The sequence below is a fragment of the Phyllobates terribilis genome, unplaced genomic scaffold (assembly GCF_046119375.1).
Source record: "Phyllobates terribilis strain yellow unplaced genomic scaffold, ASM4611937v1 Scaffold_4__5_contigs__length_816908805, whole genome shotgun sequence".
In the NCBI taxonomy this organism is placed as follows: Eukaryota; Metazoa; Chordata; class Amphibia; order Anura; family Dendrobatidae; genus Phyllobates; species Phyllobates terribilis.
Window position 1 is genome coordinate 467,381,204 of NW_027362764.1, and position 23,219 is coordinate 467,404,422.

The following is a 23,219-nucleotide window of genomic DNA, read 5'->3' on the forward strand; positions in this document are numbered from 1 at the left end:
TAGCATGTGTTTAAGTTCTGTGTTCATCCATCCTGGTTTCCTTAAATGCTTCCCATTCTTCCTACTTTTCGGGATTGTTAACGATTGTGCTTTGAGAATCTCATTTTTAAAAATTTCCCATCCTTCCTGGACATTTTTGTCCTTAAGGACATCTAGCCATTGGATCCCTCCTATTTTCTTTCTGAGTCTCTTAAAATCTGCCTTTCTAAAATCTAACCTTGAAGTTTGAGTCTTCACATGTCTTCCTCCTCTAGTTATCCAAAATTCTATAATAGCATGATCGCTGCCTCCTAGGGTCCCAGCCACCTTTACCTCCTCAACCATTTCCTCCCTGTTTATAAGGATTAGATCCAAAGTAGCAGATCCCCTTGTTTTCTCCCCTACCTTTTGGAAGATAAAGTTGTCAGCAAGAGAGGATAAGAATTTGCTTGACCTGTTAGTTTTACTTGAGAGAGATTCCCAACAAATGTCTGGATAGTTGAAATCTCCCATGACCACTACGTCATATTTTTTGGAGAACTTGGTCATTTGATACATAAAGAGTTCATCCATATCTTCAGCTTGCCCAGGTGGCCTGTAGTAAATGCCTACAATGGTGTCCTTTCCGTTGTTCTCTCCTTGTATTCTTACCCAAACAGTTTCCACAGAACTCCCAGTCTCTGAAGCTTCAATCTCTGTGCAGATATACGCTTTTCTAACATACAATGCAACACCTCCTCCTCGTTTATCAAGTCTGTTTCTTGCAAATAAGTTGTATCCTTTTAGCCTTTTATTCCAATCATGTGTATCGTCCCACCAAATTTCAGTGATTCCAATGACATCATATTCCTTTTCCTGCATTAGTAGTTCCAATTCTCCTTGTTTGTTGCCCATGCTTTGTGCATTTGTATAAAAACATTTTAGTTTGTGATTGGTTTGTCTTCCTCCCATATTTTTATTATTTAAATTGTTTTGTCTTTGTTCTTCCTTTCCACTTCCAGTAGCAGAGATCTCAATAGTATTTGTCAGCTGTATGGCTTTTTCTGGCCTTTTGCTTCCCTTCCCACATTGTTCTAGTTTAAAGCTCTTCTGATGAGTGTAGCAAGGCGACTTCCAAATACATGTTTTCCAGTCTTCGTAAGGTGCACCCCATCTCTAGCAAGTAGTCCATCGTATAGGTAATTCATTCCGTGATCCAGAAATCCAAATCCTTGTTGACGGCACCATCGACGTAGCCAGTTGTTCACCTGTAGAATCTTATTCCACCTCATTGTTCCATGGCCATCCACTGGGAGGATGGATGAGAAGACCACCTGCGCTCCCAATTCTTTCACTTTCTTGCCTAAGTCTTCAACGTCACTGCAGATGGTTTCCAGGTCCTTTCTTGCGGTGTCATTTGTCCCCACATGTATTAGCAGGAATGGGTAGTGATCTGTAGGTCTGAAGAGTCTTGATATCCTGTCAGACACATCTTTAATTTAATACTGTATTTGCGATCGCCTTCTTCGGGGCGCTATGCATAAGCGAATTAGTCCCTCAATCCAAAATTAACACCAGTGGAGGCTTATTACACCAGGACGTAGTCATAGCCAATAATGCAATACGTCTACGCATACGCAAATCGAAAATGGTTCCAGCGGGCAGGGGCACTTGGGTACTTCTACAACCCACATATGGTACGCTGAGTCGGGTAACAATAGTAAAAACATATATAACCATCAGATCACAAAGTAATTTCTTCCTATCACACATTGATGGAACGCCATTATCAAGATACCTGTTCCAAGCTATATTTAATAAATGCATAACATTGGCAGGGAACCACCCCAAAGATTATGGGACACACTCATTCCGCATAGGCGCTGCCACGGAAGCAGCAAGAGCAGGACTGTCACAAACGGAAGTTCAGAGGATAGGGAGATGGCGATCCACGTGTTTGGCGAGATACATAAGACCGGACTTGTTATCCTAACGTGGTTTGTTTCTTTTACAGGTGACGCTAAGCCAACAGTGTGGGTGATAGGCCACTCGTATATATATTGGGCAGAAACAAGGACAAAAGTCTGCCCAGGCGGGAGGAAATTAGAGTTTCATAACACATATTTGAACTGGAGAGGTATTAGAGGCCTGCAATGGCCACAGGTACTAATGGAGGTAATCAAGGTAGGGAGAGAGGCAAGAGGTCCGGTCATCTTAGTTATACAGGCCGGGGGAAACGACCTAGGTTATCACAAGAGTGCATAACTAATGGCAATAATGAAACTAGACACTGAGCGCTTCAGAGAATTTTTCACAAAAATAGTTAGAGATTGTGCCGATAGCGCGGTATGGCAAGGTGCCCGAGACATCACGGCCATCGAGCGGACAAGGCGGCTAATAAATATTTGGATGCCAAAATTTATAAGAGACAGAGGCGGACAACTGGAAGGAGATAAAGCAGGCCTCATACGGCCCGACTGTGTTCACTTAATGGATATTGGACTGGACATATTCCTGTCAAGAATCCAGGACGGAGTGGAACAAGCATTAAGAGTGATGGATGGGGGTCAGAGTCCTGCATATGAGTATGCAGGATCCTCCGTGGCTTGGAAATAGAAAGGACATGTTGGAGAGTTACACTTGTTGGCCAACTTGCCGTTGTGGAGATTGGAGACACAGGGCATGCTGCAACAAGCTGAATTATTTTAGAAATAAAATGCCTTTCTAATGTAATGAGTATAAACAGTTAATAAAGCTGTGACCGATCCTCACCCATCCAGTTGTAAGAGTTACATGATTGTATTGTCAATGAAAGGGGGGCGGTAGGGGACTGAGAGTCTGGGTTTGGTTGGGGGTCACCACAGTCTGCCTAGGCTAGATGCAGTTAAAAATCATTATTAGATGCACAGGTGGTGCAGCTTGGTTCGCAGCTGGGTTACTACACTGACTAGCAGACGCTGAAGCTTTGGAGCAGACCTCTGAGTAAACAGCTCTTCAGACTTAACCATCTGTGTTACCCGAAGCCATAGTGTATGTAGTTTCTTACGGTTAAAAGGGGGGGGGGGGAGACCCAACCACCTGTAATTGACGATGCCAACGTCACGTAAAACACAGCAAGGGGACTCCAAAAAGAGTCTCCATTTTTTCCAAAAATTTGGGGCACAGACACCACTTAAATGGCATCAATTGCCCCAGAGTTGCTTAAAATGGTTGGTGAGGTGATTTTAACAAATCCTCAAGCTTCTACTCTCCCCAGGATGACACAGGGGTAGAAAAGTCCATGCGGATCCATGATTTGTTCATCTTTCATGTTTGTCTACATTGTCAGTGGACAGCCGCGTGCGCTTATCTGTCAGCACACCACCAGCAGCACTGAACACACGTTCAGAGAGAACAAAAATTATTATTAATTTGAAAGCTGGTGGAACTTAGTATAGATGGCCTAATAGAATGAGTACCACACACTGCTACAGGCCCAAAATTATTTTCCAGGCAAGATGCAGCTAAAAATTATAAGTAATTTGAAAGCTGGTGGAGCTTAGTATAGATGGCCTAATAGAATGAGTAGCACACACTGCTACAGGCCCAAAATTATTTTCTGGGCAAGATGCAGCTAAAAATTATGATTAATTTGAAAACTTAAAACGGTTGGTGAGGTGATTTTAACAAATCCTCAAGCTTTTACTTTCCCCAGGATGACACAGGGTTAGAAAAGTCCTTGCGGATCCTTTATTTGTTCATCTTTATGAACGTGAGTCTGTCTACAATGTCAGTGGACAGCCGCGTGCGCTTATCTGTCAGCACACCACCAGCAGCGCTGAACACACGTTCAGAGAGAACGCTGGCTGCGGGGTATGACAAGATCTCCAAGGCGTGAGTGGCGAGCTCCGGCCATTTATCCAGATTGGAAACCCAAAAAGAGCAAGGGTACAGTGACACAGTCATGGCTTCGATGTTCACTTGGAGATACTCCTGTACCATCGTCTCTAGGCGTTTACTATGTGTCTGACTTCTTGTCTCCTGTGGCCTTGCAAAGGATGGGCTGAAAAAGTGGTGACAGGATTCCGCAAAATTGCTGTTACCAGCAGATACTGTGTTTCTGTTACGGTTTGAGTGCTGAAGACTCGACAGTCCCACGGTTGGCAAGTTAGAACTGTGAGATTCACTACGTGCACCACTGGTGTTTTGTGGAAAAGTACATGTAAGATTCTGCAACAGTCTCTGCTGATACTCCTGCAAGCATGAATCCCTTTATATGGCAGGAATTATTTCGGCAAATTTAATTTTGTACTGGGGATCTAAGAGTGTGGCAACCCAGTAGTCAGGATTATTTCGAATTCTGACAATTCGAGGGTCATGTTGCAGGTAGTGCAGCAAGAAGGCACTCATGTGTCTTGCGCATCCAGGAGCACCAAGACCCTGTTGTGTTGGTGGCGAGGTAAGGATCATGCTTCCTTCCTCTGCCCTCTCCCCCCAACCTCGCACAACAGAAATGTGATCAAGGTCATCGCCAGTTCGTCCTCCACCTCTTCCTGAGCTCCTGCACCTTCCTCACTCGTTTGGCTGCTACCATGCGCCCTGGTTAATCCCTCTCCCCCACCCTCACATGCCTGCCGCCTTGGTGCTGCCGACCGTCTGGACCTTGCAGATGTTAGCCCTTCCACATACAACTCCTCCTCCTCTACTTCCTCCACCTTCTCTTGTCCCACCACCTCACTCCGAATTCTGTTTAACATGTGCTCCAGCATGTAAATTACCGGAATAGTCATGCTGATAATGGCATCGTCAGCACTAAACATCTTTGTCGCCATTTCAAAACTGTGCAGAAGGGTGCATATTTCCCTGATCTGAGACCACTCCTCCAGCGTGATTTGCCCCACCTCTGGATCTCGTTGGCCCAGGCTATAAGTCAGAACGTTTTGCACCATGGCTTGTCGGTGCTGCCACAGTCACTGCAACGTGGGCAGAGTTGAATTCCACCATGTTAGCACATGGTATTTTAGCCGGTGAAGTGGCAGGCCCAACGACTTCTGTAGCGATGTAAGTCGCTGAGCTGCGGGATGCGAATGGCGGAAGTGAGCACACAGCGACCGTGCCCTCTGCAGAAGGCCATCTGGTCCGGGATAGTGGGCTAAAAATTGCTGTACAACCAGGTTCAACACGTGAGCCATACAAGGCACGTGTGACATTGCCCCGGCGAAGGGCCGCACCCAGGTTTGCAGCATTGTCGCACACGACCTTCCCTGGTTGCAGGTCCAGTGGAGACAACTATTCATGAAACTGGTTCTCCAGAGCTGACCACAACTCCTCAGCTGTGTGACTCACATTTCCCAGACATTTCAAAGTAAAAACCGCCTGATGACGTTGAGCCCTGCTGCCAGCATAGTAAGGAGGTGTGCAGGATCCCTTCTGCGCAGTTAGAAAGCGGGTGGCATGACCAGACAGGCTTTGGGTGCAGGTGGAGGACCGAGAGGAGGTTGATGAGGCAGAAGCAGTGGAGGAACTTCGAGATAAAGAGGATTGATGCACAACTCGTGGGAACGGCAAGACTTGGACAGCAGCCCCTTGTCCTGCTGTCACCATTGTTACCCAGTGGCCAGTCAGCGACATGTAACGCCCCTGTCCATGCCTACTCGTCTAAGTGTCTGTGGTGAAATGCACCCTGTCACACTCAGAGTTTCTCAAAGAAACGGTGATGTTGTGTGTGACATGCTGGTGGAGCGCAGGCACACCTTTCTTTGAGAAGTAGTGCCGACTGGGTATCTGGTACTGGGGCACTGCGACGGACATAAGGTCTCGAAAATCCTCTGTGTCCACCAGGCAGAAAGACAGCATTTCTGTAGCCAAGAGCTTGCAGATGGTGAAATTCAACCTCTTAGCTTTCTCATGGCTAGGAGGAAATGGTCTTTTACTTGTCCACATCTGAGGGACCGAGGGCTGGCTGTTGTGCTTAGACGGGGTGGAGTATGGTGTCCCCAGCAAACTGCCGGTCTGTGAGGAAGATGCAGGCGGACATGTTAGGTTGCCTTGATCCAAAGATGGTGCTCTTGATGTCGGAGAGCGCTCAACACCAGCTGGTGTTTCCTCTTCCAAATTAAATGATGACCTGCCAATCACGCTGGCTGTTGCGGGTAAAGAGGTGGCAGGTCTGGTCCCAAAACAGGTGTGACTGCTGTCCCCCCAGTCACAGAGGATGAAGAGGCCGCGGATGCACAAGATGGGGCAGACGGTGGTTGGCCCGGCCCGCTAGGCCGCATTGTAGCACAGTGAGCTTCCCACTGCAACTTATGCTTCATATCCATGTGATGGTTCATGCATGAAGTACTCAAACTATGGATTTTTGGCCTCTACTTAGCTTTTGGAGACAAATAATACAGATAACATGAGTTGGGTCATTCTTATCGATCTGAAAAAATGCCCAGACTATGCAAGGCTTAGAACCCATGCGACCTGAAGAGCCACCACGACTTGTGGTCAGAGGCAGAGTTGTGTTTGAGGATTCAGTTGTTGACGTGCTTCCAGTACTATGTCTCCATCCAGTAAGGCGCAACCTGACCTCGTAGTCACTAGCATCCTCCTCCACCTCCTCTGCTGACCTCATCGACTGGCTGACTGTGGGTTGACAGTAAGTGGGATCTGCAACCTCGTCATCATCACCCTGTGTGTTCTCACACCCGTCGTCCTCAGAGCCAACCTCTTCCTGCCCTGACAAAAAACTCAAGTTGTCGCTCCAATCAGGTATTTGAGTCTCATCATCGTCTTCCTCATTGTCTCCACCAACAGGAGTTACAGTTTGGGAACAAGGGTCTACATTATGGTCAGAACCTTGTTCATCTGGTCCTGGATCTGACTCATAAAGATTCTGGGCATCAGTGCAGATCATTTCCTCGTCTGGATTCACAGAAGCTCTGGAGCCGACCTCTGATTCCCAGGCTATAGTATGAGTAAACAGCTCTGCAGACTCAACCATCTGTTCTACCCGATACTCAGACGGGCAGCTGGAGACTTGGGAGCTGTGAGGAAGCAAATGCGATTGGGGTGACACCTCTGAGGACTGGAGTATTTGTGATGCTGAAGTTGAGGTGGAGGAGAGCCCACTTAAAGGAGCACTTGATATCCGTTGAAGCACCTGCTGTTTTTGTGCCTCATCTGGAACTTTTTGCAATGGGCATGGCCGTAATAAAGGGATCGTATCACATTGTCCACTAAAAGAAGTAGACATCTTAGTTTGGCTGGAAGATGGTCTTTCTTCTGCAGATGTTACCGTTGCTTTAACACCTACCCCACGGACACAACCTTTTTTTCTCTTCCCAACATGCCCATTCCCCTTTCCACCAGCAGCAGGCCTTTTGCCACTCATTTTGGTGGTTAACTAATTGACAACTATGGAGTTGTTTGCACAAAAAACGATGGATGGAAGCCGAGCAAAGCTGAGTGGCCAAATTGTGGTACTAGCCCAAAAAGATTGGCTGGGTTAGAAGCAGTAAAACAATTTTATTAGATACACAGGTGGTGGAGCTTGGTATAGATGGCCTAACAGAATGAGTACCAAACACTGCTACAGGCCCAAAATTATTTTCCAGGCAAGATGCAGCTTAAAATTATTAGTAATTTAAAAGCTGGTGGAGCTTAGTAAAGATGGCGTAATAGAATGAGTACCACACACTGCAACAGGCCCAAAATTATCTTCCAGGCAAGATGCAGCTAAAAAATATTAGTAATTTGAAAGCTGGTGGAGCTTAGTATAGACGACGTAATAGAATGAGTACCACACACTGCTACAGGCCCAAAATTATTTTCCAGGCAACATGCAGCTAAAAATTATTAGTAATTTGAAAGCTGGTGGAGCTTAGTTTAGATGGCCTAATAGAATGAGCACCACACACTGCTACAGGCCCAAAATTATTTTCCAGGCAAGACGCAGCTTAAAATTATTAGTAATTTGAAAGCCAGTGGAGCTTAGTATAGATGGCCTAATAGAATGAGTACCACACACTGCTACAGGCCCAAAATTATTTTCCAGCCAAGATGCAGCTAAAAATTATTAGCAGTTTGAAAGCTGGTGGAGCTTAGTATAGATGGCCTAATAGAATGAGTACCACACACTGCTACTATGCCCAAAATTATTTTCCAGGCAAGATGCAGCTAAAAATTATTAGCAATTTGAAAGCTGGTGGAGCTTAGTATAGATGGCCTAATAGCATGAGTACTACACACTGCTACAGGCCCAATATTATTTTCCAGGCAAGATGCAGCTATAAATTATCAGTAATTTGAAAGCTGGTGGAGCTTAGTATACATGGCCTAATAGAATGAGTACCACACACTAGTACTATGCCCAAAATTATTTTACAGGCAAGATGCAGCTAAAAATTATAAGTAATTTGAAAGCTGGTGGAGCTTAGTATAGATGGCCTAATAGAATGAGTACCACACACTGCTAATATGCCCAAAATTATTTTACAGGAAAGATGCAGCTAAAAATTATTAGTTATTTGAAAGCTGGTGGGGCTTAGCATAGATGGCCTAATAGAATGAGTACCACACACTGCTACTATGCCCAAAATTATTTTCCAGGCAAGATGCAGCTAAAATTATTAGTAATTTGAAAGCTGGTGGAGCTTAGTATAGATGGCGTAATAGAATGAGTACCACACACTGCAACAGGCCCAAAATTATCTTCCAGGCAAGATGCAGCTAAAAAATATTAGTAATTTGAAAGCTGGTGGAGCTTAGTATAGATGGCGTAATAGAATGAGTACCACACACTACTACAGGCCCAAAATTATTTTCCAGGCAACATGCAGCTAAAAATTATTAGTAATTTGAAAGCTGGTGGAGCTTAGTTTAGATGGCCTAATAGAATGATTACCACACACTGCTACAGATCCAAAATTATTCTCCAGGCAAGACGCAGCTTAAAATTATTAGTAATTTGAAAGCCAGTGGAGCTTAGTATAGATGGCCTAATAGAATGAGTACCACACACTGCTACAGGCCCAAAATTATTTTCCAGCCAAGATGCAGCTAAAAATTATTAGCAATTTGAAAGCTGGTGGAGCTTAGTATAGATGGCCTAATAGAATGAGTACCACACACTGCTACTATGCCCAAAATTATTTTCCAGGCAAGATGCAGCTAAAAATTATTAGCAATTTGAAAGCTGGTGGAGCTTAGTATAGATGGCCTAATAGAATGAGTACCACACACTGCTACAGGCCCAATATTATTTTCCAGGCAAGATGCAGCTATAAATTATTAGTAATTTGAAAGCTGGTGGAGCTTAGTATAGATGGCCTAATAGAATGAATACCACACACTACTACTATGCCCAAAATTATTTTACAGGCAAGATGCAGCTAGAAATTATAAGTAATTTGAAAGCTGGTGGAGCTTAGTATAGATGGCCTAATAGAATGAGTACCACACACTGCTAATATGCCCAAAATTATTTTACAGGAAAGATGCAGCTAAAAATTATTAGTTATTTGAAAGCTGGTGGGGCTTAGTATAGATGGCCTAATAGAATGAGTACCACACACTGCTAATATGACAAAAAATATTTTCCAGGCAAGATGCAGCTAACAATTATTAGTAATTTGAAAGCTGGTGGAGCTTAGTATAGATGGCCTAATAGAATGAGTACCACACACTGCTACTATGCCCAAAATTATTTTACAGGCAAGATGCAGCTAAAAATTATTAGTAATTTGAAAGCTGGTGGAGCTTAGTATAGATGGCCTAATAGAATGAGTACCACACACTGCTAATATGCCCAAAATTATTTTACAGCCAAGATGCAGCTAAAAATTATTAGTAATTTGAAAGCTGGTGGAGCTTAGTATAGATGGCCTAATAGAATGAGTACCACACACTGCTACTATGCCCAAAATTATTTTCCAGGCAAGATGCAGCTAAAATTATTAGTAATTTGAAAGCTGGTGGAGCTTAGTATAGATGGCCTAATAGAATGAGTACCACACACTGCTAATATGCCCAAAAGGTTTTACTTGGCTAGGTGCAGTAAAAAATTTGTATTACATACACAGGTGGTGTAGCTTGCAACACAGATAGGCTACTCCACTGAATAACACACACTGCTAATATGCCCAAAAGGTTTTACTCGGCTAATTGCAGTAAAAAATTTGTATTACATACACAGGTGGTGTAGCTTGCAACACAGATAGGCTACTCCACTGACTAACACACACTGCAAGAGGCCCAAAAGGATTTGCTTAGCTAGATTTAGCCAAATGCTGTGAAAAACACTTGCACAGCACTAAAACAGACCTGCCTGGCAAAAAGTGATAGGAACTGATGTAACCTAGCCCTCAAAAGGGCTGCAATTACAACTAGTCACTACTCCCAACCTATCTGTCTATTTAAGAGCACAGACCTACCTGCTAAAAGTCGTAGGAAATGATGTAACCGAGCCCTCAATAGGGCTGCAATTAGAACTAGCCCCTACTCCAAAGCTATCTGTCTATTTCAGATAAAATTCGCTTGCAATTCACACAGTTATACTGTATAACGCGCACACAGCAGCAGCGGTGCCGTCTAACACTCAGCTGCAGCAGTGAGAAAATGGTGGTGACGGGGAAAATGGCTGGGTCTTATAGGACATGTGACATACACAGCCAATGACACATGCCCTTGCTTGTGTGAAAAAAAGCACTTCGCTCCGTGTGTGCGCTGCAGATAGGCTGACAGACTGCATCTCCCCACTGTAAATGCGGGAAAGAGAAAAAAAATGGAGATCTTCATTATTTCTGCAGAGATCCATCCCATGCCCCTTCCCCCACCCCGCTGTACACTCAAACTGTGTATTAACATTGATTATCAGCATTACTGTGAAAAAATCCAGTTACGATTTTGGTGCACGAACAGTTATCGAACATAACCTCGAACAGCCGTATTTTTTTCAAATCGTTCGGGTTCGTCGAACGGCTTGAACACCGCCCAAAACAGCTCGAATTTGAGATTGGCGAACAGTTCGATTCGAACACCGCTCATCTCTACCCATCATTCTCCATCAGCCTGTGTCAAGAGGCAGGTAAACACGCGCAAAACAACTTCATTATTGTCAATTGCACTCATTTAATGGCTGAACTTAGCCCATGTAAATCATATCTAAGTTTTTGCGTGTGATGGTGCAATATGTGAGCATTTAGGCCCCACTTTGTCTAAAACCGGCTCTGTATGTTGCTCCAAGATGGCCTCAATAATCAAGTTTATATTGTTCTGTTCCAAAATGGTTGCAATGATAAAGTACACATTAGTCCACTCCAAAATGTGTGTGACCTCTAAGCAGGCATAAAACTTTATCAAGATTGTTGCTATCAGCTGGCATAAATTGCACTATTCCAAAATGACCACAAATACTGATCATATGTTATTCTGCTCCAAAATGTCCGGAGTTACGAAATATATGTGATTGCATACTCACTCTAATACACTGCTCAAAAAAATAAAGGGAACACTGAAATAACACATCCTAGATCTGAATGAATGAAATATTTTCATTGAATACTTTGTTCTGTACAAAGTTGAATGTGCTGACAACAAAATCACACAAAAATCATCAATGGAAATCAAATTTATTAACCAATGGAGGCCTGGATTTGGAGTCACCCCCAAAATTAAAGTGGAAAAACACACTACAGGATGATCCAACTTTGATGTAATGTCCTTAAAACAAGTCAAAATAAGGCTCAGTATTGTGTGTGGCCTCCACGTGCCTGTATAACCTCCCTACAACACCTGGGCATGCTCCTGATGAGGTTGCGGATGGTCTCCTGTGGGATCTCCTCCCAGACCTGGACTAAAGCATCCGCCAACTCCTGGACAGTCTGTGGTGCAACGTGACGTTGGTGGATTGAGCGAGACATGCTTTCCCAGATGTGCTCAATCGGATTCAGGTCTGGGGAAGGGGCGGGCCAGTCCATAGCTTCAATGTCTTCATCTTGCAGGAATTGCTGACACACTCCAGCCACATGAGGTCTGGCATTGTCCTGCATTAGGAGGAACCCAGGGCCAACTGCACTAGCATATGGTCTCACAAGGGGTCTGAGGATCTCATCTTGGTACCTAATGGCAGTCAGGCTGCCTCTGGCGAGCACATGGAGGGCTGTGCGGTCCTCCAAAGAAATGCCACCCCACACCATTACTGACCCACTGCCAAACCGGTTATGCTGAAGGATGTTACAGGCAGCAGATCGCGGCCTACAGCGTCTCCAGACTCTGTCCCATCTGTCACATGTGCTCAGTGTCAACCTGCTTTCATCTGTGAAGAGCACAGGGCACCAATGGCGACTTTGCCAATCCTGGTGTTCTGTGGCAAATGCACGGTGTTGGGCTGTGAGCACATCCCCATCTGTGGACGTCGGGCCCTCATACCACCCTCATGGAGTCAGTTTCTAACCGTTTGTGCAGACACATTGTAATGCACACGCCCGGGCTGAGCGGCATGTGCGTGTGATTCCACTGGACCGTGCCAGAGAGTGAATGCCTGGAGGGGCGTAACTAGGTATTCACCCGATCCGACCAGGGTCGCACCACGGCATACGACGCCAGTGCACCAAGGAGGAACCGAGCAGAGGGATCAGGTGCTACTCCAGGACAGACCCCGGACACGGCTGTTGACCCACACAGGGGAATATAGGAACAGACAGGTTAGGCTGGCACACAGACTGGTGGGTATAGGCAGGCATGACTGGTATACAGGCAGGCGGGTATGCAGGCAGGGGGGTACAGGCAAGAACGGCTAGAGTGCAGACAGGGAGGCACTAGCAGGTAGGAACACAGGCGGGATAGGACCCAGTACACACTGGGACTCAGGAACAGAACCACAGATGTGACGGACAAACACAGCAGAGTAAGGCTGCCCAGAGTGGTGAGCGAGAGCAGGGCAAGACGAGACTGCCTAGAGCGGTGAGCGTGAGTAGAGCAGGACGAGGCCGCCTGGAGAGGTGAGCAAGAGTAGTCAGAGCAGAGCGAGACTGCCGGAGCAGTGAGCAAAGGGTCAGAGCAGAGCGAAACTGCCGGAGCAGTGAGCAAAGGGTCAGAGCGGAGCGAGACTGCCGGAGCAGTGAGCAAAGGGTCAGAGCGGAGTGAGACTGCCGGAGCAGTGAGCAAAGGGTCAGAGTGGAGCGAGACTGCCAGAGCAGTGAGCAAAGGGTCAGAGCGGAGCGAGACTGCCGGAGCAGTGAGCAAAGGGTCAGAGCGGAGCAAGACTGCCGGAGCAGTGAGCAAAGGGTCAGAGCAGGCCAGAACTGCCAGAGTGGTGAGCAAAGGCAGAGCAGGCTAGAACCGCCAGAGCGGTGAGCAAGGCAGAGCAGGCTAGAACCGCCAGAGCTGTGAGCAAGGCAGAGCAGGCTAGAACTGCCGGAGCGGTGAGCAAGGCAGAGCAGGCTAGAACCGCCAGAGCGGTGAGCAAGGCAGAGCAGGCTAGAACCGCCGGAGCGGTGAGCAAGGCAGAGCAGAGGGGACAGGGCTCTGTACACACGGAACAGGCAGGAAGGGAAAGGCAGAACCAGATACCCACAGGATACTTACAGTGAAGTAGCGAGTGAACCACTAACTGACAAACGGAAGTACAGTGACAACAAGCAGGAGTTAGGTACGAGTTCAGACTCTGCAGAAAAAGGAAAGGTACGGACATAGAGAAACACAGGAAACAGGCTAGAAGAGAATACAGACAAGAACAGACACAGTAGCAAGATACATGAGCGGGTCTAGGTATGCAGCCCCTAGAAGGTGGGAGGAACAGGCTAGGAGCGTGTTCAGACAGGACAGACAAGATACAGGAGCGGGTCTAGGTGTGCGACCCCTAGAAGGCGGAACGAACAGGCAAGGAGCGTGTTCAGACACGCCTGGAAATACAGCCTCCAGGAAGGGCAGGCAAGCAAACACAGAAGGGGACCTGGCACATTCAGAGTGAAAGCGCACACTGAATGAAACACAATGCTCAGGCATGGGTTAATTGGAGCAGCTGGTTTAAATACCAGGTGACAGACAGCAATAGGCTGAGGACGCACAAGGGGTGTGCCTGCAGCAGGTACAAAAAGCAGGAAGTGATCGGGCGCCGCCCTTAAGCAGCAGAAACAGAAGCAAACAGACAGCATGGAGGGAAGCCAGAGAGACATTCTGGATTGGAGATCAAGTGCGCGCTCTTGCACAGTGGGAGATGGACCACTATGCAAGGACGCCGCCAGGTATGTTACACACATGCACATTTGTGGCCTGCTGGAGGTCATTTTGCAGGGCTCTGGCAGTGCTCATCCTGTTCCTCCTTGCACAAAGGCAAAGGTAGCGGTCCTGCTGCTGGGTTGTTGCCCTCCTACGGCCCCCTCCACATCTCCTGGTGTACTGTCCTGTCTCCTGGTAGCGCCTCCAGCCCCTAAGGACACTATGCTGACAGACACAGCAAACCTTTTTGCCACAGCTCGCATTGATGTGCCATCCTGGATGAGCTGCACTACCTGAGCAACTTCTGTGGGTTGTAGAGTCCGTCTGATGCTACCAGGAGTGTGAAAGCACAACCAACATTCAAAAGTGACCAAAACAAAAGCCAGAAAGCATTGGTACTGAGATGTGGTCTGTGGTCCCCACTTGCAGAACCACTCCTTTATTGAGGGTGTCTTGATAATTGGCAATAATTTCCATCTATTGTCTATTCCATTTGCACAACAGCATGTGAAATTGATTGTCAATCAGTGTTGCTTCCTAAGTGGACAGTTTGATTTCACAGAAGTTTGATCTACTCGGAGTTATATTCTGTTGTTTAAGTGTTCCCTTTATTTTTTTGAGCAGTGTATATTGTTCCCATGCACCATTGATAGATTTGTGCTTGCTCAGTAGGTGCAACTTGCTCCACAAATAGTAGAAATCCAGAGACGTCTGATGCACCATATGAATCTTATAAAACTTACATTTTTATTTCAATCATTAAAAAGACATCACGCATCGTGAGGAAACAAAATAGGGCAACAGTTTAGCCATATTGAACTTTCTCTAGCCTTTCACTGCATTTTTTTCGGCTTGAGAAAGGCCAATATGGCCGAAATGTTGCCCTATCTCACATAGTGAGGAAACAAAATGTCTTTTTATTGATTGGAATAAAGATTGAAGTTTTATAAGATTCATCCTATGGTGCCTCGGACTTCTCTGGATTTATACATGTGGTTCCACTCCAAAATGGCTGCAAACAACAAACAGACAAACAGATACACCCTGATTTATCACAGCAATTACATAAATCATAAAATTTTGCGAGTTTTGGCATTTTCGTGTCAGTTTTGCCGCCTCCACTAAAATGGTAGAGATGAGGACATGACACCAGGATTCTTCTAATTCATAATGAACTGTGGCATTCCTTACACCATAAATCCTATACTAGTCTCTGATGAACGCTAGGTTGTCAGTTATGCCAGATTCATCAAGATGCATGCATTTCTTAATAAATCAGGATTGTCTGACTAGCACATCCCCTTAGCAAGGCCCCTTGTTAAGACTGACGTGAATGTCCCTGGCCTTGAAGAATCCAGGTCATATTGTTCCATTCCAAGAGTCATAATTTGCATACAATAGAAGTATTTCCACCTCAACCTCCCTATCCACCTATGAAGTTAAAATAACATTGTAATTAGGTCAACAAGGCCAACAGCAATAATAACTGCATACACTATCTATACTACAGCAGGAATTTCCCCTAAAAATTAGAGCTCAGTCAGGAGCAATTTGCTTTTTAAATACATATATTTCAGACATATTGTCTACTTGTTTAAATGATTAAAAGGGTTATCCGATGAAAACAAATCATCACTCATCCAAAGCATAAGTGATATCTTGTTGATCACTGGGGGACTGACTGCTTAGACCTGAATTGAGAAGAGAACTTTTATTTTTCTTAGAATGGAACAGCACTGCATTCATTCTCCTTTCAGTTACGGCAGCCCTATTTAGAATGAATGGAGCAGCAGTCAGGTATGTGACCTACCACTTTTTTTTAATAGGAATAAAAGTCCACTGTGGGATAAACATTCCCCAATCTGCCTATCAGTATTGGTTCCAGTCATGGGACACCCATCTTCAGCAAGTTATCACCTATCCTTGGATAGCTAATGACTTGCTTTCACTGAACATTCTCTTTAAAGAAGCTTAAAGGGGTATTCCCATCTCCAAGATCCTATCCCAATATGTAGTAGGTGTAATAATAATAATATTAGCAAATACCTCCAATTAGAAATGTAGTATAGTATTTTTGATTCGCTATGCCACTTACCTCATGTGCAGGCATCGCAGGACCTTAGGTATCCACAGTTACGTCCACTGATAAAATCACAGTTACTTAGCTAGCTGCTAGTTGTCATAACCATGGATACCTAAGGTCCTGCGATGCCTGCACATGAGGAAAGAGACATAGTGAATCAAAAATACTATACTACATTTCTAATTGGAGATATTTGCTAATATTATTATTATTACACCTACTACGTATTGGGATAGGATCTTGGAGATGGGAATACCCCTTTAAATTTAACGTAAGCACACGAGGTACATTAGACTTTACACCTGAAATTTTGGCTTTTATCCTAAGTCAAGTGATAAGGCGCGTTAAAGGGTCACTATTGATTTTTAGGATTGCTACTTCCTGTAGGTGGCACTAGAGTTCTAGTCCTCTTCCTCTCTGAAGAGACAATTTGCATATTTCCCAGTGGAGCATGGCAGTTTTAAAAGTCTCCTCACCTGAGGTGCTTAAAGGGGTTGTCCACTACTTATTACCCCTCCAATATATCCCCCCGGGTACCATAAGTGTTTTTGAAATTACCTTCTGTTGCAGTTACTGCCTGTGAGTGGCGCTATTGCTTCCTGCTCACAGGCATCACGTAACCCCCGGCTGCAGCCGACTCTGACTTCCGCTGACGTCACGACAAGTCCAGGCTGCATCCGAGGGTCCCACTTCCGCGTTCCACCGGTGGATGCTGGGTTGTGGGCGGAGTTACCCCGCATGTCACACCCAGCATCCACCGCACACTCTCCCTCTCCTCATTCATCGGGAAAGAGCGCGGAGGATGCTGGGTGTGACGTGCGGGGTAACTCCGCCCACAACCCAGCAGCCACTGTGGGGACCCCAGCGCTGAGTCACGCCTCACTTGTCGTGACGTCAGTGCGGGGTCACGTGATGCCTGTGAGCGGCCAGAGATAGCGCCGCTCACAGGCAGAACCTGCAACAGAAGGTAATTACAAAGACACTTATGGGCCCCGGGGTGATACATTGGGGGCATAAAAAAAAGATGTGGCCAACTTCTTTAACACGTCACTCTCTGCAAGGGGAAATAATACCCCTAGATACCGGTCTGAAGCCTTTCATCCAGCCAATCAAGAACTCACACTTTGCACTGACGAGGGGCAGTACCCCGAAACACAGTGTCTGCAAATTGAGTTTCTGGTATTGGCTTTTATCCTAAGCCATGTGATAAAGCTCGTTAAAGGGTCACTATTGACTTTTAGGATTGCTACTTCCTGTAGGTGGCACTAGAGTTCTAGTCCTCTTCCTCTTTGAAGAGACAATTTGCATATTTCCCAGAGGAGGATTGCGGCTTTAAAAGTCTCCTCACCTGACATGCTTAGCATGTCACTCTCCGCAAGGAGAAATGTTACCCCTAGATACAGGTCTGATGCCTCTCATCCAGCCAAACCAGAACTCACACTTTGCACTGACGAGGGGCAGTACCCTGAAACACAGTGTCTGCAAATTGAGTTTCTGGTATTGGCTTTTATCCTAAGTAATGTGATAAGGCTCATTAAAGGGTCACTATTAACTTTTAGGATTGCTACTTCCTGTAGGTGGCACTAGAGTTCTAGTCCTCTTCTTCTCTGAAGAGACAACGTGCATAGCATGTTTAAGCACTCTTTTGTTGAATACAATGGGTTTGATTCATGAAGAGGTTTCACCATTTTTGTGGCATACAACACCTTCAAATGTTGTTAAGTTTGCAAAAATTTTGCAACTCTTGGCTACAGTATAACAAGCTTAGCCCACCTAAAAAAATTCATGAAATGTTGTGGCCTACTTTACTTCAGGAATGTTACTTAGGGACTGACTGGAGTAACAATTTTGGTAAAGGTGCAAGGAGGTGTGCGCCAGTTGTAAGATGCATGTAACTCATTACGTGGACTCTTAATAAATTAGGTAATGCAGAGAGAAGGTGAGGGGGGAGAGGGAGAGTCAGCTTACTGGAGATGTGAAGACTGGACACAGGTGATGATTTTGCATGGAGTGGTCAGGGATCCAACCAGGCGTCACATAGCAAATTAGAAAAGAAGATTCCTGAGGAAAAAATAGTAAATAAAATCAGTTTTTTCATTAGAAAAAAAAATTCTAACCATGAGTAAGGCTTAAGTGCCTGCTGGATATGTAGTGTCATCATCTTTTTTTAAAAAAAATTTGAATAAAAAACAGATTTTATTTACATTTTTTTCCGCTGGAATCTTGTTCTGTCTTAATGAACTAGATGCTTCTTACTCCAGCACGCCCATCATTAAAGGGAGTCTGTCAAGACAGAATACAAAGTACAAAATTGGCGCGGTTTTCAAGTTTAGTAAATTTCTATTTCCTGTTTTCCTCCCTTCAAAGATCACTGGGTATACACAGGAGCACCTCTCTTTTCGTCTCTTTTTTTGCATGTCAGGACAGAATGACTGTTTAAAGCGAGTACTCGGTGCATCCATGGCATGGCCAAACATTTAAGAGCACCTTCCCACCTATTTGTTTTCCCTCCATTTCCACCCCTCTTCTTTGATTAACTGCTTTGACTTTATAGGACCATAGAAGAGCAGAGAAAGAGGGAACCAAGTAGGTAGAAAGATGCACTGAAATCTTCGGTCATGCCAAGGGTGCACCAAGTGCCTGTACTTGATTTGAACAGTCATTCTGTGCTGACAGACTCCATTTAACACTAACATGTATAGTACCAGACTTAATGAATCAGGCTCATTATGTTGAACCCTATGCATTATTCTATTCCAGTGTTCTTACTCCTGGAAATATATAAACAAATGGTGCTTCCCATTCCCCTAATTAATAGACTGCATCCTTTATATGCTGACCCTGTTCGATTACTACTGATAGTGTGTATGATTCTGTATGGGCACACCATAATAAGACAAAAAGAGTTCAAATGAACATCTTTGGTGCTGCTTTGTAGAGGTGTTCTTCTTTTCAGATGGGCAGAAGAGCGTAGTTATCAATATAGAGATGAGTGGATCTTTTTAAATTAGAATTTGGGGGCTCCATTATACAGTATAGACCAAAAGTTTGGACACGCCTTCTCATTTTAAGATTTTTCTGTATTTTCATGACTTGAAAATTGTACATTCACACTGAAGGCATCAAAACTATGAATTAACACATGTGGAATTATATACTTAACAAAAAAGTGTGAAACAACTGAAAATATGTCTTATATTCTTGGTTCTTCAAAGTAGCCACCTTTTGCTTTAATGACTGCTTTGCACACTCTTGGCATTCTCTTGATGAACTTCAAGAGGTAGTCATCGGAAATGGTTTTCACTTCACAGGTGTGCCCTGTCAGGTTTAATAAGTGGGATTTCTTGCCTTATAAATGGGGTTGGGACCATCAGTTGTGTTGTGCAGAAGTCTGGTGGATACACATCTGATAGTCCTACTGAATAGACTGTTAGAATTTGTGTTATGGCAAGAAAAAAGCAGCTAAGTAAAGAAAAACGAGTGGCCATCATTACTTTAAGAAATGAAGGTCAGTCAGTCCAAAAAATTGGGCAAACTTTGAAAGTGTCCCCAAGTGCAGTTGCAAAAACCACCAAGCGCTACAAAGAAACTGGCTCACATGAGGACCGCCCCAGGAAAGGAAGACCAAGAGTCACCTCTGCTTCTGAGGATAAGTTTATCCGAGTCACCAGCCTCAGAAATCGCAGGTTACACACATCTTTACAACAACTGTTAAGAGGAGACTTTGTGCAGCAGGCCTTCATGGTAAAATAGCTGCTAGGAAACCACTGCTAAGGACAGGCAACAAGCAGAAGAGACTTGTTTGGGCTAAAGAACACAAGGAATGGACATTAGACCAGTGGAAATCTGTGCTTTGTTCTGATGAGTCCAAATTTGAGATCATTGGTTCCAACCACCGTGTCTTTGTGCGACGCAGAAAAGGTGAACGGATGGACTCTACATGCCTGGTTCCCACCGTGAAGCATGGAGGAGAAGGTGTGATGGTGTAGGAGTGCTTTGCTGGTGACACTGTTGGGGATTTATTCAAAATTAAAGGCATACTGAACCAGCATGGCTACCACAGCACCTTGCAGCGGCATGCTATTCCATCCGGTTTGCGTTTCGTTGGACTATCATTTATTTTTCAACAGGACAATGACCCCAAACACACCTCCAGTCTGTGTAAGGGCTATTTGACCAAGAAGGAGAGTGATGGGGTGCTACGCCAGATGACCTGGCCTCCACAGTCACCAGACCTGAACCCAATCGAGATGGTTTGGGGTGAGCTGGACCGCAGAGTGAAGGCAAAAGGGCCAAGAAGTGCTAAGCATCTCTGGGAACTCCTTCAAGATTGTTGGAAGACCATTTCCGGTGACTACCTCTTGAAGCTCATCAAGAGAATGCCAAGAGTGTGCAAAGCAGTCATCAAAGCAAAAGGTGGCTACTTTGAAGAACCTAATATATAATACATATTTTTAGTTGTTTCACACTTTTTTGTTAAGTATATAATTCCACATGTGTTAATTCATAGTTTTGATGCCTTCAGTGTGAATTTACAATTTTCATAACCATGAAAATACAGAAAAATCTTAAAATGAGAAGGTGTGTCCAAACTTTTGGTCTGTACTGTATATTTAGCCATTCACAGACAGGACCCAATAGAGTCAGGCAATGGTCCTCCTCTACCCCCTGTCTCCTTTGAGGTCTGGTTTTCATATACTGAGATAAGGGACAATCCTGATGGGGTACCCATTGTCACTGCATGATGGCTTTACATCTTTTTTAACAAAAGAGTGTTAACTAAATACCCTATGTGTTTTTCTTGTGTTGATACTTTTCACATACTGCAGTGTCACTGCACCTTATGTTTTTATTCTAGGTTTTGGTTGTTAATCGCCACAGCGTATATATGCACCTGTAGATTACACCTATATAAACAGGTGTGCCGGTCCTCATTTTTTATTTCTTTTCATGAAATTCAACCCAAACTCGTTCCTCCACAGATCGATCCACTCTTATTTGATATATGATATCAACAAAAAAGATTTTACTATAAGAATATTTGTCCCTTTCGCCTGTTTCCCAATAGATGACAGTGACACCAAAGGTGGCTGAAATGTCTTCCATCTCCCATTGCCTCCAAAGAGTTAGTATATATGTTCAGTGTAAGGAATGACGGAACTGAACAACTTGTTGATTGATGTTGCAGCAGAAAAACAGCATCATGTACAGTTGTATTGTGTGGATTCATTATTCTTTTCACATCATCCATTAAAAAATAATGAACAAGACTAATAATGCCACATAGGAACCTGGAAGCCTACAAACCCTTGTATCACTTGTGTAAATATGGGTTTACAAATATCAGTTGTATCAGACTCAGTTTCCTGAAAATCAACTGATCACAACTCATGCAAAAATGCATTACTTGTCATCAAGCTATTTGCCCCTTCCCTCCCAGGTGCCAGACCGGGAGCCAGAACAAAATGTTTGGTGCAATGTTGTGATCCTGTGTCAGACTGTCGCCTGAACCAGGCGCAACAACTGATGTGTTGGACAGACCACAACAATCCTATTGAAAATTATGGCATCAGTTCCTTCATTAGTCTCTATTCGGTGTGTTAGTTAACCAACAGATAGAATATACAACACAAGGCCAGAGATATGTGTATGAGACCTAAGTAACACAATACAGATGAAAGACTATCATGGTGGCACAAGATTTAATGGAGAAAGCAGACACATATTATTCCAAAACCAACCTGACACCACACCTAGACTGTAAAACCAAATTTAGCTTCTGTTTCTCATCATAATGTATTATATGATTCTTACAGCAAATAATAGGATTGCTCAAGCATAGTTTTGGAACATTTCCAGGGGAGTGGCGAGGTGCTTATATATGAAGGTGTACTGCACAGCTCTTGCCAGGAACCCTGCAAATATCAGGAAACAAGGTATCTAACCTTTTCTGCTACTTATTTTAGCTAATTTCTAAACTGTTGGATTACTTTGTAGTACTCTAGTGATATTAGAATTGAGATTTCCAGTAGAACACTGGAGTTTACAACACTACAAATTTAAGTAGAAAATCTGTAAGTTTAGTGAGGGGCTACTTTGAAACCAATGATTTACAGAAAGATATAATTTTGGGGGCGAATGTACAATGGAAATATAATTGAGTAGAACTACAATGTGCCTAGATGTGTCTGCATTTTAAAGTACAAGTTATTCATAAATTAACAACTATTAGTGTTTCCTCCTAGGGCTTATTCAGAGGAGCGTATTATAAAGACGTGCTGTCTGAGTAAATATTGGACAGTACACTGACCAATGTAATTCAAAAGGGCTGTTCAGATGACAGCATGCACTATTCTCTTCCATATTACTGATGAGACCAGTCTATTCAAGTCTATGAGTACGCAAAAAAAATTGGATCCCATGTGGATCATTTGTATAGCATCTGATTTGTACAGATAGATTGCTATTATTAATTTAGGAAAATGTATTTGATCATTTTCATTTTAAAATGATAAAGTCTAAATATGGATGCCACAGGGATATCACATAGATATAAAATAAGGACACACATATGGCACACAGATGACAAAAAGGATGAAAATAAGGCTATTTTTATACACTTGTCTGATACTGGCCTAAAGGTTAGAATTTTAAAGCCAAAATAAGGAGTGGGACAAAGTGAGAAAAAAACATAATGTAAAGACTTGCGCCTGTACTTTGTTGTGGCTCCACTGCTAGTTTTGTCTTAGGCTTAATTCTTTTGCATATTAGAAATAACAGATTATTTTTCATTAGTATACTCAATCTGACTTTCATCCATCTTTGGTCTATGTGTCCATTTTCACTAGCAGTGTAGAATCCATTTATCCTACCTAATTAGACAGTAAAAAATCAGAAGCACAGTGACACACAGATTTTAGGTTGCTTACATATCGCTAGCAGAAATTTGCATGTTTGACCAGCAAATCGAATCTTGTTCTTCTAAAAAAAA

At 44.0% G+C, this 23,219-nt stretch overlaps 1 protein-coding gene across 2 annotated transcripts in view; it reads left to right on the forward strand.

Annotated features, from left to right (window-relative positions):
* The first annotated feature begins 22,040 nt into the window (after nt 1-22,040).
* LOC141264368 (leukocyte elastase inhibitor-like) overlaps nt 22,041-23,219 on the forward strand; it is a 54,743-nt gene continuing 53,564 nt past the window's right edge. The window contains exon 1 of one of the 2 annotated variants that reach the window (XM_073676650.1): nt 22,041-22,164. The gene's annotated coding sequence lies outside the window, so the exon portion shown is untranslated. The remainder of the gene's footprint in view (nt 22,165-23,219) is intronic. The other variant, XM_073676652.1, reaches the window with a different exon arrangement.